The 17241-nt window shown below is 38.7% G+C and overlaps 1 long non-coding RNA gene and 1 pseudogene across 5 annotated transcripts in view; one reads left to right on the forward strand and one right to left on the reverse strand.

Annotated features, from left to right (window-relative positions):
• The window catches only part of LOC149549840 (uncharacterized), a 49853-nt pseudogene extending 45914 nt beyond the window's left edge, over positions 1 to 3939 (forward strand).
• The window catches only part of LOC149549839 (uncharacterized), a 78688-nt gene that overhangs the window by 47894 nt on the left and 13553 nt on the right, over positions 1 to 17241 (reverse strand). The window lies entirely within an intron of this gene.

Consider the following 17241-nt stretch of genomic DNA (forward strand, 5'->3'; position numbering starts at 1 on the left):
GTACAATGTCTGAACCTCTAAAGAGGTTACTCATGTATATATGCCTCTATTTTATATAAAATATTAATTCAATGCTAACAATTTAAAACATTTCCTTGAATTTGACATCTCTTGAATTTTTCTTTTCTAATAAGACCTATCGGCGTACCCCTTGCACCTCTTTCTGGTGCAAGTGCTAGTCATATGTCACAATAATTTTTAAGTTTGGACGACCTAAATGTGTAGCTCTTCATTTAATTTTTATATTGCTATTTAAAAAAAAAAACAAACTTCATTACTATGATATTGTATTTTCATTTATACCCCTTTATGTGTCTCTATACTCAAGTTTGCTAGCTAGACTTTGGGCCAAGTCTATTTAAAAATCGTGTACATTCTATAAATGTAGTCCCACTTATGATTTCGAGATGGTGAATTTTTTTATGTCCACTGCACTCCATAACCACAAATTAACGTATAGTTTCTATTCCATCATATATCTAATATTTCAACTCTTTTTTAGGCCATGACACATCACCTGCTTCAAGACCAAATCATCGATATATCGAGTAGCATGTTTGAAATAAGTATTCCACTTTCATCAACTACCTCAAACTCATCCATCAACTACCAAGGGTTTCCAGAAACAGAGAATGAGCATTACGCAAGTTCACTTAATCTTGCTTTTCAACTAAATGTTGAACATCTTAAAGTAACAAGTGAGTGTACGTGTGATGTCAAAGAATTCAAAATTTTCGTGTACAATTTTTGTGCCAATTATGTTAAATATGTTGGATGACCCTCCTCTCTCTCATCTCTATTTAAGAGACGACCCTCTTCTCTCATTTCACAATGAGGTTTTCTTCCTCTTCTCAAATATTGTATGAGCGATTGCTCTCTTGCTCTCTCTCTTCCTTCTTAGGCTTTTCATGCCTCATTCATAATGTCACAAGGGGTTTTCTTTGTTTTCCCCTTTCCAAATATCTTGTCTCATCTCTCTCATCTCTATTTAAGAGATGACCCTCTTCTCTCATTTCACAATGAGGTTTTCTTCCTCTTCTCAAATATTGTATGAGCGATTGCTCTCTTGCTCTCTCTCTTCCTTCTTAGGCTTTTCATGCCTCATTCATAATGTCACAAGGGGTTTTCTTTGTTTTTCCCTTTCCAAATATCTTGTCTCATGATGTTGGAGCTTGAAGCTTTTTCTCTCCTATTTTATGGTAATATATTTTCATGCATTTACTCACTTAGATTCTTTCCTAGTATTGCTTATTTACATATTTCTTTTTCCATTTCTAACATGGTATCAGAGCAGTTTAATCATTGTTTTGAGTGTTTGCATGAAGGTACGATTCGAAGGATACTCTTGAGAGAGATTTCACTAATTTCTTCTTTAATCCTTTTAAGATGGAAGAAATTGATTTTTTTTTGGGTTTGGCTAGTTTACCGCCAAACCTGATTAACTTCTGTTTGCTCTAATTTGTGCAGGTTACTTCTTATTTTATATTAGTTTTCATCTAACCCCCTTTGGCAGGGTTGCCGCCAAAAGGTTTCTCTATCTAGATATCAAATTTTTTTTTTGACTCTTGTTTTGTCTAATCTATTTTGTTTTTGGTTATAACATTTACTTACAAGGGCAAAAATTCACGCTATTCGTTGAAAAATCAAACCCTTTCTATTCGTTTCTTCCGGCTCGTAAACCCTCTCTATCCTTACAAATCCATAAAATATAGCAAGCGAGACCAATTTTTTTTTTCATGATGTTGCAGATCGGCTACCCCTGAGTAGTTCGTATCAGCAGTTTCGCTATTTATTTTGAAGTTTTTTTCTTAGTTCTGGGCTATTTTTTGGCCGATGGTTTAGCGCAAATCTGCATCTGGGTTTTGTTCCGCAGGGTGAAATATCAGGTGGGTCGTTGCCGTAAACATTGATTTCGAAAGGATTTCCCATCTGGGTATTGCTAAGAATTCTCGAGGTTTAGGGTTGAAATTTTTAATATCTTGAGATAATGTTTCTGTTCGATTGGTTTTATGACATTCTGGCTTCCCTAGGCCTCTGGTAGGAAGAGGAAGCCTTTCACGCTTCTCGTGTAGAGATCCAAGGCGATCTCTTTGTTTTGGATTTTGGATTTTGGATCTGTGGTCATGGGGAGATGGCAAGGTTGAGGAGGTTTTTGGAGAAGGACAGAGAGAGCTCTGCAAGATATGTCCATTCTCTGTTTCGTCTTCATCTCTATTTTCTGCTGGTTGTTCTTTGCTCAGACCTGTTCAGGAGCTCCGTCTCAGGTTTCAAATCACGGTGGTCGAGGAGGACGGCACGACTTATCGCAAGGGATGTTTCTTACGAGCCCGACTGCTTCTTACCACACTTCTCCCGCCTCTTCTTCTTTCCCCAGCCCGATGCCTTCATACCATGCTGTCCCGCCTCTTCTTCATTCCTTGTTCAAGTCGCGCAGTGAGGCTGAGGAGGTTGAAGTTCGGAGAAGACGGACCGATCTCGACTCCCGCCGAATCATCCTAATTAATGTTTTTTTTTGTTTGTTCGGCATTCCATTCTTTTGTTTCTTCCTTTTCGTATATGGCATTGTTGTGACTCGCAATGCTTTCTTCTTATCATGACCACTTAGTTCCTTTGATTTGGCCTCAGAGATCTGTTTCCTGACATGCATGTCAGAAGCTGTCTCTAGATTCCCACTAAGCTTTTTCTGTTTCGCCACTTCTGTTAAAGATGCTGGCTTCTTGGGTGAGACACTTTCATCGGAGTCAAAAGATATTTGACTTATTATTCCTGCAGCTTGCTGGTAATGTTTTATAGCAGCTTGGTCTGGAGTAGACTTGTGGTTCACAGAATCAGATGCATCATTTGGATTCTCGCTATTAAATACAGGCACGAGCACGAATTTTTAATGATACCAGCTCAGGGGATTTAGGAACATCAGATGAGGATGATTTTGCTTTAGCAGATTATGAGTAGTGCTATTCCCTGAGAGTTCCAAGTCCCTAGGGACAGCATACCAAAGATCAACTTCAAAATATTCATACAAAAGTCTTGACTGATTGTTCCTCTGGAGTGGGTTTGACTAGTTCTTCTAAAGGAGACAGGGAGCCTTCTAGTAGGGTAAAATCTAACAACAATAGAGTAGCTATATTTCGAGATCATGAGATAGATCGGAAAGACCCGAAATTTGACCGAAGTTATGATAGGTACAATCAACGACATGAACCTGGGTTTGGCTTAAACTTAGGACCATTCAATATGCACGCGTTGTATCCTCCAATTATTAATTGTAGCATTGAATTTCCTCAGTTAGGGGCAACACACAGAGCACAGGTTCATATGGAACCACAGGCTCATCTACTCCAACCACATACCCTTGGTCCATGGGTAGCTCCTCCAAATACAATGGGCTATGTTCCTCCAGATGCTATGATGAGGCCTTTCAATCCTGGTCACATGGGTGCACATTATGCATCTGTTGTGTATTTACAATCTACACAATTTGCTTGTCCAAATCCTGCAATGCACTATATGCATCCTCATGAATGGTTCCAGCAGCCTTTTGCTCGTCCTCATCTTCAGCAGCAGCCTGAAGCATGTTATGGCCAAGCCCGGCGCCACTAAGGCTCTGGGACCTGCCTGCACCTGTCAACTGTTCATGAAGAAAATAGAAATGCTTTGAAGGATTGACTTAAGATACTGTCATAGACTTCAATTTTTACTGCAGTTTGGCATGGCAATGCAGGCAAAAATAGAGGGGCATTATGGAAAATGCATTCAAATATATTTGACTTTGAGCTTACTATTTAGTACAAGGTAGGGACTCTCCTGCTAATCTATTACTCTGGTGCCCTTCAGTTCTAATATGTTGGGGCATTGTATTCTGAAGGTGACGCTGTTGACCATAGATTTCTAATATGGCTTAGGATAATATGAAATCACGTAATTTTAGTTAGATGACAATTTCTTTGTTACATTTCTTCTCGCGGGCGTTTCCGAGTTTCTGCTGTTGTTAGCACCCTATTTTTTTTTGGAAAAATCCACTGCACAGGCCCCTTCGTTTTACTATTGTCACTGTTTTAGTGATATATACATGATGCAGATGTTCAGTTGCAAGAGCCAGAGTGTTAGGCTCGGTTCCCTGTTGAAGCTCTTAACCCCATCTGTTCAGGAAATTTGTATATCGGATTAGAACCCCGTCTTTCATGAGTTCTACAATACCCTTATAAGTGGTGCAAAACTGGTTAAAAATGCGAGGGTATTAGCACTCTTAACCTACCTCTCAATTATAGGCATTTTTCGCAACTTACAAAGCTTCAAAAGAAGATTGAAGGTTTTTTGGCTGCAAGTTGACCCAGTGCTTTTAATGTTGTAATTTAACATACATGGGCTGATTATAGCACTGGATGAGTGAGTAACGTTTTTTTTGTCTTTTCTTGCAAGATTCTTTCTTTTTTTAGCTCTTGACAGAGGCATCATTTGTTTTTTATCATTGCCTTTTGTCAATCTATTTTTGGCATTTTATCATTCATTGTCAAACAGCTCCAACACAAGTGCAATATTTTACTTTAAATCTCTCTTACTACTATACATGGTTTTAAGTAAGAAAAGGGAGAAGTTTAAGCAGGATTTTTCTTTTTGAGAAATTTTCTTAGAATTAAAAATTAAAACTAATCAAAGTTTTATTTTTATTTTTAGTTTTAACATAAAAAGTTAAGTTTTTTTAAATATCCTCATTTATAATTCCTTTTTTGAGGATTCTTGTCTTTGATGGTGGGCCCATCCTTTCTATCTTCTCACTTGTGTTCACTTTGCATGGAGATTTTAACTGATAACTTATGCTTATTGCTCTTCTAAATACTTCTTTTTATCTCAATTATTCAAGTTTATGAGTATCTTACACTATTGCCTTCATTATTTAATGATTTGAGTTAATTGATCTATCTAGACATGGTTGCAGTTTTATGCTTTTATAGCATTGTTCTATGCCCATGTTGGTACCTTTGATATACATGATTTATATGACATTTTGAGTTGCACAGGGAGCCAATTTTTTCAAGGATAACTATGTAGGTCCCCTCAGTATAACTGATACATAGTTTCCTTATCTGGCCCATGGAGTATACCTCCATCCTATATTGGTGTGCACTCATTTTATATGGAGTTTCCCTCCATTTGGTTCTATTGATTCCACTTTGAAAGATTAATATTTACATGGATTTTCCCTCCATTTGATTCTATATGCTCTACTTTGAAAGGTTGATATTTATGGAGTTTCTCTCCATGTTGTTCCATTTTTGTTCCTCAGTGCGAGGATGATATTTTATGGGGATTTCCCATTTCAATCTCTTTATCTCCTTAGTGTATGCTCCTAGTTTTGATTTAATCATGGTATGACTTCCTACACTTTGCTCATGTTTGATTGTATAGGTGACGAGGCTACCATATCTTGGAGCACTCCTTATATTGGAGACTTTATTTGAGAAAGTTGTTTTAACCCATGTTGATCTTTTTCCTCATGGCAATGATGTTGCTTGTCCATGATGGATTTCTTATTTGAAGGCAATATGTTGTTACTCCTCATAAACCCTTCCGTTGGTCCACTTCAGCTATAATTCTTGGAAAAACTATAACTTGAATTATTTAGTGCTTGAGGCACATGTTCTACTTATTTATTATTGTCTCTCTTATATTCCTTTGATAAATATACAATGTGATAATGTTCTGCATTCTTTATTGCCTAAATCGTGGGTCATGTAGGTGATGGAGTCGCGATCCATTCACTTATAGTGGGATGACTCATTAATGGACTGTCTATATCCATGTGATTGATGCAATGTTGATGCAGGTTTCATTAGTTGGCCTTGTCTGTGGTCATTTGTGCATTAGTATGTTTCTTTCATGAGAGATTTATTGCATAAAGATTGGTCATTTTGACCCATATTATGATCATTTTTGAGCTTATGACTTATTTTAGATATCATGTTAACTCAATTGCATGTTGGTGAACACATTCATTTATTCTCATCTCTCTTAGTTCCTCCTTGATTAAATTATTATAACTTCATTTTTTTTACTAACTTGTCCATTCAATGTAATTCTACTTGTGGATAGTTGTCTTGTTTTTTTTTTTTTTTTTTTTTTCTTTTTTTTTTTTTTTTTTTTTTTTTCAGGTGATCCATCAAGGAACCTTCTTGATTTTTCAAATACGAAGATCTGCCTATGCTTCCACTTGATCACATTCAAAGGACTCATGTACTTCTCTTGGATCTACAAATGTTCCATATGGCTTCAAGACAATCAAATTACTTCATATTGAAGATTAAGTTGCAGATTTTTGTAAATTATGGGTTTAATACCCTTTGATGTAATTTCCCCAAGTAAAGATTAAAGGGGGGTGTTAGAAGTTGTAATCTTTCCTTGGTATATTTATAAACCAAGGTTAGACCTTCTTTCTTTATTGTTGTAATATATTAGGATATAAGCCAAGGTATCCTAATATATTTCTTTTTTGTCCTTTTTCCACTACATTGTATTTTGTCCTCTAGTGGAATATGTGAGGACAAATATTTATTGTAATTTGTAATTTAGATTATTCCTCCTTAAGAGGAATCTCACACTTGGCCTCACACACTTATGAATGGTGGCATTCATAGACATGGGAGTTACATTCTAACTCCTCTCTCTCATCTCTATTTAAGAGATGACCCTCTTCTCTCATTTCACAATGAGGTTTTCTTCCTCTTCTCAAATATTGTATGAGCGATTGCTCTCTTGCTCTCTCTCTTCCTTCTTAGGCTTTTCATGCCTCATTCATAATGTCACAAGGGGTTTTCTTTGCTTTCCCCTTTCCAAATATCTTGTCTCATGATGTTGGAGCTTGAACCTTTCTCTCTCTTATTTTATGGTAATATCTTTTCATGCATTTACTCAGTTAGATTCTTTCCTGGTATTGCTTATTTACATATTTCTTTTTCCATTTCTAACAATAACTAAATAGGATTACCAAAGCAATGTAATCAAATTTAGGTGTCTACATTTTGCCCCTCTTTGACATAGTGTTGAGACAACACTATTTCAAAAAAGTTTGAATGAAGACGACACGAGGAAGATGTTTTAGCAACATGGTTGCCCCAGTCTCAAATAAGAAGAGGAGAGACTAGACTTAGATGATGCCCCCTCAAGAAGGTGGCGAAGAGAGAAATGAGGCTCGATGGCTTCAAGAATCCGAGATGAGCAAGGAGACTCAGATTGGCGAAGAGAAGGGGCTGAATTAGCTCAAACTCTCACTACGGGAGAATGATAAAGGGCTATCAGATGCACAAGAAGAAACAAGCTTAAGACTCTTGGGATTGAGGGGAAGATGAAGGAGCAGAGCGCTATAAAAGGAATCCAGGATCAAGAGATGGATGAGGGGTTTAAAAAGCTGATGCAACAGGATTTCAAAGAGTCAGATTGGCAGAAGATGGGTTTTCGGAGATCCCTAGGACTAGGATTGTGGATCTCGAAAGATGAGGCTTGGTGGATTGATTTGATTGGTGGATCCCTAAGACTAGGATTGTGGATCCCTAAAGCTAAGCGTGAGGAGCGATTCAAAGACGTATTGATGCACAAGCTGGGATAGGAGAGACAGATGCTGGATATGGATGGGGGATAATGGAGATGAAGGAAAACCATTGAAGCTTTTTGAGCGGGGGGATACTTCAAAAAGAAGTACCACCATGTAGTTGAGCACTAGATTTGCTATAGGACTGTTGGTTAATTGCCAAGGTTACCAAGAACATCAAGGCCTGTTCACCAACTATCCAGAGGACTGACAAAATGACTCGAAACAAACACGCAAGGGTTGCCCCAGCATCACACATGAATCCTAGAGGAAGCAGTGCGGAACCGACACTGGGTAACCCACAAGCAGAAAAGAAAAAAAAATGAAAGACTTGATCAAGACCTTACGCTCTAATTGCCCCATTTGCAGCATACCATGATATGGAAGATCATGGCAACCTTGAGGAGGGAACAAGGAGATTGCTTGGAAAAGATACTTCAAGACCCAAAAGGGAAGATTCCAAATCAAAAGAAAGTGAAAATCCAAAAGAGAGTCGTTTGCCAACGAGATGGGTAGGACGAGGTACTAACGGACCAAGATCAGACATGAGGAAAGCTATATCCTGCAAGGACCTATCAGAGAGCACCTAAGCTGGTGGATTGGGATGAGTGGTGCGTCTGGCAAGCTGAACTAAGAAGGATAACACTTTGGTGACAAGAAATCTAGCTAAAGGATGCATTGGAATAGCTAACCAAGATGTGCGATGTGTGCAAGATGCTGATCAAGGAGGAACTGACACAAAAGCTGGATAGATACAATGGTACTAAGCTAAAGAGGATGTACAAGCTGACGGACCAAGATACTTACAAGCTGAAGCTGACCAAGATAGTTACAAGCAGGCAAAAGCTCAGGATGATAGGATAGCGGGATGGTTCGATGCTGTGCAAGATGCGAAAGCTAAGGATGAGTTGATAGCGAAAGATATGGATTTGGCAGGATGCATCCAATGATGGTGAGAGATTTTGTGACCAAGGATAGCTAGAGGAGTAGGATGAGATGGCTGGATAGGATGGTAGATAGCTAGGATTATAATGGATATAAAGAGATGACATTGGGTTTGCATGAGGATAGCCTAGAGCTAGATACCAATGACAAGGGAGGATGGACAAGACAAGATCTCCAAGGAATACAATGCCCCTAGTTAGAAGATGACATGTGGAAGGAGGCCTTTACAATGGATGTGATAGGATTGAAGCTAGGATGGAAATAGCTAAAGGGGCTAGGGAGATGGATGATAGCTATGATGGTTGGCTGAAGCTGTAGGAGATAAGTGGATGGTGTGAGATGGAAGATGAAGGATGGAGGATAAATGGATAGATTGGAAGATGGAGTTGGATGTCAAGAGATGACCAAAAGCATGAGGGTGATAGGCTAAGCTGGGGATGGCGGGATTACGCATGACGCTTGTTTGCCAAGTTTTCATCATGGTACTTGTCCAAGGTGCTTGAATTGCCAAGTTTTCACCAATGGACGCTTTATTTTTCTTTCTTTATTTTTTTGATTTTTTGACTTTGGACTTGGCTGGAATGATTTTGGCTTTTTTCAGCTATTTTTGGCTTTTTTCTTAGGATTTTTCACTAGCTATTGGAATGTTCAATTTTGTTGCTAGATGTTGGTACACCGGATGTGTGATTTATGCAATAGATTGGATTAGATGGGATTGATGGTAGGAGATGGAGGGGTGAAAAGGTTGGAAAGGAGCATGAGATGGGGATGCTTGCAGGATCAACATTGGCACATGTTGGGACAGGTGTGAAAAGAGCATATGGGGGATATATGGTAGATGCGGGCTTGATGGTGGATTTGTGGAAGCGCGCTTGGGGATATAGGCACCCAAGATGGAGTTAGGAGATGGGGGATACAAGTCACTGGATGGAGGATTAGCAATGGTGAATGCCATTATGCATTGGGTTTCAACTTTTTTCTTTGGGATCCATATGGTTTTGGATTTTCTTTTCATAGGCTTTTGTATTGTTTTGCATTCTTTGATTGGATTTTGCCTTTTTGGAGTATGTTTTTTAGAATAGACATATGATTCCCTAGGATGTGGATTTTTAGCTTTATGCATTTTGAAGTTGGCATTCGTATTGCTGTGGTAAGCTTTGGGAAGATGGTTAGGAGAAGCTTTGTGAGATGGAGAGGATATGGAAGAGCGTGTAGGGGGATGATGATGGATGATGTGCCCTGATATGTGCCTTTGCTGATCTTGCATAGGAATGGAGGGAATAGGATTTGAATGATGGTTGATAGGAGGATGGAGGATGGTAGATTTTGGGACATAGGGACCCAAAATGGATTTAACGGATGAAGGGGGGATATGGTAGGTTGTTTTAGGTTGCAAAGATGGTGGAGGGGGGATGATATAAGATTTCTTGAAGGAGTGATGGGATGCTGGCATGGTGGGCTTAGAGATAGGCTTTGTTTGGGGGTGTGGTGTACCAACACCTTTAGGGGTTGAGCCTTTGGATACATATCCAAGACCATGAAATCCTGGATTCTTTTGTGCAATAATAGGCTTTCTAATTCCTTGCTCTTGTGGCCCTAAACCTTGACCTCGATAATGCCATCGATTGAGCATTTGAACTAGCTGAGGATACTTTTTGCTTGCAGAAAATGGTGGAAGTGCTTTATCAGATGTACTGCAATGGGGAGATACTGTTCTTAATTCTTCTGCTGAGAGGAGGCCACCATGGATGAATGTAAGTGAACCAAGAGGGTAGATTATAGATGGTGGAATAGCTTGGATAGGTGGTAAGATGGAAGCATGGAGCGGAGGAGATGGTAGGATAGGATCTTGATTTAGCTTATGGGATGAAAAGATATCCTTCAGTAGAGGAGGTATGGCTTGAGTTTTTGGAGATGGAGGGGATGGTGACTGCACAATGGATGGAAGACATGATACGATGATATCTTCGTTTATGCTTTGGGGGATGTCAACATGCTTTTGGGAAAGATCTTGATAGGATTGGATTGGAGTGGATGGTGCAATAGGAGATGAAGGGATGGATTCTTCAAAGGCAGGGGATGGATAGATGGGAGATTCAGTAGTGGAGATGGGTGAGTAGAAGATGGATGCATAAGGGTCATTATGGGAGATTTGGGAAATGCTTGGAGGTGATGTGGATAGGATTTGAAGGGATTTGACAGGTGGTGGGATTTTGGTGCTTGCGGGAAGTGGAAGGATTTTAAGCAATTTGATGGATGGTATGGGGATGATAGTTATGGGAGATGGAGATGACATTATGGATGGGGAAGCTTCATCACTGACTACTTCACATGGTTGGAATAGATGACATGGCTTATCGACTGTTGGAGGCTGCTTTTCTTGTATTTTCTCTGGGAGATTCCTTGGAGACTTGTGTGTCGGAGGTGGAGGTGAATTGACAGGAATAGCTAGTGTGATGGGGTGGGAGATTGGAAGCTCGGTTGATTGGGTGATGGAGGAGAAGCTGGGATATCAGATGGCATGACTAGATAGTTTGGAATAACTCTTGGATTTTGGGGGATGGTTGGTGGAATGTTTCTAAGGCTCTCAGGATACCCTTCATAGTCAGCAAGATTTTCATCATCATTGGAATAGGAGGTGGCAGGAGCAAGGACAATACGACCAAACACATCATGATAGGATTGGTACTTCATGCTTTGACGATGAGTTTGATGGGGATGGGGTCTTGCATATGGATGAACACAGAAGCTCATGGTCGGATTTGGATTAAGCTCAGATTTTGGATTGGCTGTTGAAGGATTTCCTAGGGAAATTCAAAGCTGTATGATAGACCTAAGGAGGATTGGCTAGAGATTTTTGGCTTTCTTGTGGATGGAAGACTTTCAAGGGCATGCTATCAAAAAGTGAGAGTTTTGCTTTCCTATGTGCTGGATTGGTGGAGATTGTGTCAACTTAAGGATAGACTAATGATCCTATGGGCATGACACGAGATTGACCACTTGTGGATCCCAACCTTTAGCTCAAGGTGATGAGGGATAACAAGTGACAAAGCTAGATTACCCTAGACAAAGCTCTGTCAAAGGGATAACCTTGGTGAGGCTAGTGGATTGGTCAGATTGATTGGATAGCAAATTCTAATAGAGTGACAACAACTCTTTAAAGGCTTGGGTGTGATTTTGGATTGGGTTTCTAGTTGGCTGGGGGGGATGATTTGGATGGACTTTGGATTTGGGATTGTTCTAAGGCAGAGAACTAAGGGAGTTTGGATGATTTTCTGATGAGGCAGTGACTACGCTAAGTATGCCTTGAGCTGGGAGATTTCTGCTTTTTTGAGATTTTTGACCAAAGTTGGCAAACATTCATTCAAAAGCTATGAACAAACAAGCAGACAAAATTTTGGAACAAGCACGTCAAACACACCATCATCCTAGGAAGCTTTCTACAAGGATGAAATTTGGTTTCGCTAGGGAGTCCTCGATATACGCAAGGTACGTGAGGCCCATATCCGTAGATGAAACCAAAAAGATGTCACATAGCCGAGAGGAGCGGTAACCCACTTCTCCTCTTTCACTTCTCAAGGGTATAAAGTTCTTTGAGGCTTAGCCCGAGTGACAAAATCTTGATTCCAAGAGAGGTGTCTTTCGATTCACCTCCCGATCTTTATACTCCACCGGAACACTGGAGTTGAGGTCATCCAAGGGGTGATGAAATCCCCAAGCAGGCCTCCTAAAAAAAGAAACAAGTTTTTGGATCCTAATCTTATGCACCAAAGATAGCCTCGAAAGACGACAAGGGGAGAGAAGACTTGGATGACCTTGGACTAAAAAGCAGAGTTCTTTTCCAATTGATGATTTAAATTTTGTAAGCTATGATTGAAGACACTCGTGATTATGGCATGCAATGTTCATTCCAACTTGACAGTGTCGTCAACATAATGGAAATCAAGAATTCGTCAACATAAGAAAAGCGAGCGTCATTGAGATGCATCAAAACCATGCAATGTTCATTGATTGTTAGGCATTCAAGATTGTGTTAGAGTGTTTTAAGCCCAAATTGGAAGTGTGAGATATTGCAATGGTTAATTGATCCTTGGCATTCAAGATTGGATTTGTTGTTTTAAGCATGCATTCCAAGAAAGATTGATTTTAAACCATTGCATTCAAGATTGTGTTTGAGCAACATACATTCAAAGGAAAAATGTGTTTAAACATGCAAGTTCATTCCACAAAAAACCTAAAAAACATGATTAGTCACCCAGAAAGTTGCTCCAACTTGCAATAAAACAAAAAAGAAAATTGATTAGTCACCCAAAATCTTCCAAAAGGAAAGCTTAACTATGGGAAAATTTTTTAAAACTTTTTTTGTTGTTTTTCCTATGCGTAAAAATGCTTAAAATGGTTTAAATCCTACGGAACCACTAAAAGTCAAATTTTGATTTATACTCTTTTAACTACAAAGTGCGGAAATAAAGATTTTAAAACAGAAATGCAACATCAACAGGCGGAGATGACAGTCTATCAAGTGGAGACGCCAGACTACGAAGACGCTGAAATGCGGAGACGCTAGTATTCGCAGACGACAGAGCGGAGACGACAGGTCAAATTTGCGGCACAGAAAATAGGTGACAAGCGGAGACGCCGGTTTGCGCAGATGCGGATTTGGGTTGGCGGCGGCAGAGATGACAAAACAGTTGCGGAGACGACAGAGTAGCTCGCGGAGATGCGGATCTGAGGAGACGACAGTTGAGGATGCACAGACGACAGTTTAGTGGCGGCGTCGACAACAGAAAACCAGGCGAAGACGTCAATTTGGTTGCGCAGACGACAAAGTAGCCGGCGAAGACGACAGTTTGCAGGCGCAGACGCCGAACTGCGCAGACGACACTACGCGAAAAAAGTTGAAAAACGTGAATTTTTTCCAAATTTTTTTTAATTTTTTGCTATTTTCGAATTTTTAGATGGTATTTCTTCTTCCTAAGTGCATTCTTTAACCTGCAAAAAAAAGCAAAACACCCTACAACACACTCAAACAACAACAAACATTAGATGGTTAGAAAAAACAACATATAGATGAAAATGGATGATTAAATGACCCATAGTGGGGTCCCAACGGGCGTGCCAAAATGTATATGAGAAATATGTTAGCAAGTAATACTAATCTATTAAGAAAACAAAGCATTAACTAGCATAAAAGACATAACATATATGAGAGACAAAGTGAAACCCTCATGAGAATATGAGCCAGGGAATGGCTCTCCCAATGAGGATAGTCACTTGATTTAGGGATGAGTCTATTTGATAGGATTTGGGATGTATGCTCAAGCTTCAAACTAGCTTCAATGGAGATTTTTGGGATTTTTGGTGTGGATGCATGCAAAAGTATGGATTTGGCTTCAAAATGGCATTATAACTTTACTTAATGGATTGTGATTGAAATGGCTTGGGAGGGGATTCAATTTATAGGCTAAGGGCTTGAAGGATGGAGGGCTAAGATGGAAGGAAAGATGAAAGCTTAAGGAGGGCTAGGATGCACTCAAAAGGGAGCACATGGATTGTGCTTGTTTAGCACCAATCAGGGAGTGACACATGTCACAAGGTGAGTGGATGGAAGAAAGGGGAAGGATGAGTCAATAAAGGAGGCTCAAAGGATAATATCTTCATAAAGACCCTTCATTATGGCTTGTAAGAGCTTGTAAGAGTCTTTATGGCTTTTGTAAGAGCATTCATTGTTGGGTGGTTGGGATATTTTGGAGGGAGTTGAGATTGTTGACTTTCCTTGGCTTAAGAAAGTCTTAAGCTTGCTTAGGGAATGTGACAACATTAGGAAGTGGATTAAGCTTGGGTTTAAGATTAGATTAGGGATGTTAGAGATTTGCAAGTGGATGGCATTCATGAGGGTGGATGAGTTAGTGGCTAAGCTTGGTTAGTATGGGTGGATGGGGTGGATTAGGCTAAAAGGGGGATTTAGGATAGGTTAAGGGTTATTAGATTTGAGGGTTTTATTTATCAAATAGGTTTATTTAATAAATGGGGATTTTGGATTTAGATAGAAGAATAGGATTTAATTGATAAATAATTGGTTATTTGATTTATCAATTAGGATTATAGATGATTAATTAAATTAATCAGCTAGGGGATGGCAAAGGATTAATTAAATAGGAATTTAATTAATGATGTCTTTAGAGATAACTAAATAGGATTACCAAAGCAATGTAATCAAATTTAGTTGTCTACAACTATAACCCAACTTACTGGTTTACTATTCCTACCATTTGTTCCTCAAGGTAAACCACCTATTGTAGAATCTTTCTTACAATAAACCATTTTTCGTTGTTCCATCCAAGTACACAAAATAATTAACATACAAATCTTCTCTTTTGTGTAGGTGGATTGCAGTCTCCAAACTACTAGTCTCCTCTGTGACACATGCAATAATTGGTGACCCCACCTTCTTTGGAGAACCTGAGAAACTTGTAGAAAAGGAATGACCTTCTTTAGATACATTGACAAATGCAAAAGAACTTCTCACATCTATTCCACCAACTCCTCCAAAGTTGATGTTTGGCTTGCATGCATCCCTAATGGAAAAACCTCCACCCACTACTATTTCTCCTATTGGAAGCTTGAATCCTTTCCAACCACAATGGATAATACAAGGTCATGTTACTGTAAAGATAGATATCCAACATTTAAAAAACAACAAAGGAAATGAGCACATGTTTAGTTTTGATATGGCTGACAGTGACAGAACTAAAGTTCTTGTCACTTGCTTTAATGAAATAGCAGATCTCCATTTCCAACATATTCAACCTAGAAGTGTTTATACATTGTCTTGTGGTACTATCAAATGTGCCAACAAATTTTATAATAAGCTTTATAGTGATATAGAAATCACATTGACTAATGATTCCTTGGCCAACCGTTGTGAAGATGATTGCTTAATTCCAACACTACATTTCTCATTTACACACATTCTAGATATCTTGTCTCAAAATGTTAATTCTTCTTTTGATCTCATTAGAATTGTTATATGTGTTGATCCTTCCTCTACAATAAAACACAAAAGTGATGCAACTGAGGTCCTTAGACGGAGTCTCAAACTTATAGATATTTCTTCATCTACTGTAACTGTAACTTTGTTGGGTAAAACAACCTAAAAGGAAGGCAACGAACTGCAAGAAATGTACCATCTACAAAAGGTTACCGTTCTTGCTATAAAAAATAGTTGTGTCATTGAATACTACAGTAAGGTGGTCAATACATTGGCAACATTGCAATTGTTTATCAATCCTGGTATCAATGAGACAAAGGAACTATAACCTTGGTTTGCATCAAATGGCCCAGAAATCCTCCTACCCCAAAAACACCTTGTAGGGCCATCCACCATCTTCAAGCAAAATACCAACTCATCTATCACTGAAGAACCTTCACGCACATTACAACCAGTATGCAACATTGTTAGAGCAACCTTGGTTTTCATTAAGGCCAAAACTACCTGCTATCTAGCTTGTCCCAATGAAATTGTGGGGAAACAATGCAAAAAAATAGTAGAAACAAAATGTTGACGGACATTGGTCTTGTTCAAAGTGTCTAGCTACTTTTCCATAATGTAACTATAGATACGATCTTCAAGTCAAGATTGAAGACCCCACAGGTGGTCTTTGGGCAACAACTTTTGATGAGGCTGCAACTAAACTCGTTGGGATGCCTGCAAAGGAACTATATATGCTACAATTCAACCATGAAAATGAACATTGTATTGACTTTGTTATTAAAAATCTACAGTACTGTCAATTCCATTTTACCCGATCAAACCACATGGAAACGTACAACAATGAAACATGTTTGAAATAAACAATTGTTGATGTGACACGATTTGGTTTTACTGATGAATGTAACTTTTTGTTACAAGGCATTCCTTCGCTTCTTCCAAGTGCTACCTAGCACCACTATCATATAGACTTTTATACGTACCTCTTTACTTATTTCTTCTTTTGTACTCACTTTATTTTTTCCACTTCTATGTCTTCTATCTATGTGCAGGGTTTCAAGGCCCCTTCAAAACTTGTTACATAAACTAAACCTAGAGATAACTCTTTATTTATGGTTTTATTAAAGCATCTACTGAAGTTGATACTTGTCTTGTAGACAATTGTGTGACTCATTTTTGTTTGAATATGCACACTTTTAAGTCCACAAACTTTGGCATTTTAAATATTCATCCTGTTTATGTTTAGCTTTAGGATGTTGCTTTCTTGGCAGCTTACAATTATATAATGTAGTATATAAACCAATTCATTATACATCCAAATAGATTAGTACTATAAATTTTATCCTACAACTCTCACAAGAAAATGTTGTCATGTAAATCGTTAATTACCCAAGATTAATTGTAACACATTATAGCTCGCTATAAAAATAACAAATACTTTTGTGGCTACCATACTTTCCTACACTTGTATATTGTATCAAGGATCAAAGTTATTGATCACTTCTTTTGTCTCTTTTATGGAATACAAAAAATAAATTCAAATCAACATGATGTAGATGGATGGCTTAATTTAACTAGCCCTGTTGATCTTCAATCTCGTGAAAGAAGTCAGTTGTATTATACTAGCCATAGAGCTGAAATTAGTGTGCAATGTAGTATCCATCATGCATCTTCCTCCCACACCTCTCTTGTTCATACACTCCAGTAATGCTCCCATCCTTCT

This window comes from Cupressus sempervirens, chromosome 7, assembly GCF_028749045.1.
Source record: "Cupressus sempervirens isolate cs-2001-9-10 chromosome 7, ASM2874904v1, whole genome shotgun sequence".
NCBI lineage: Eukaryota > Viridiplantae > Streptophyta > Pinopsida > Cupressales > Cupressaceae > Cupressus > Cupressus sempervirens.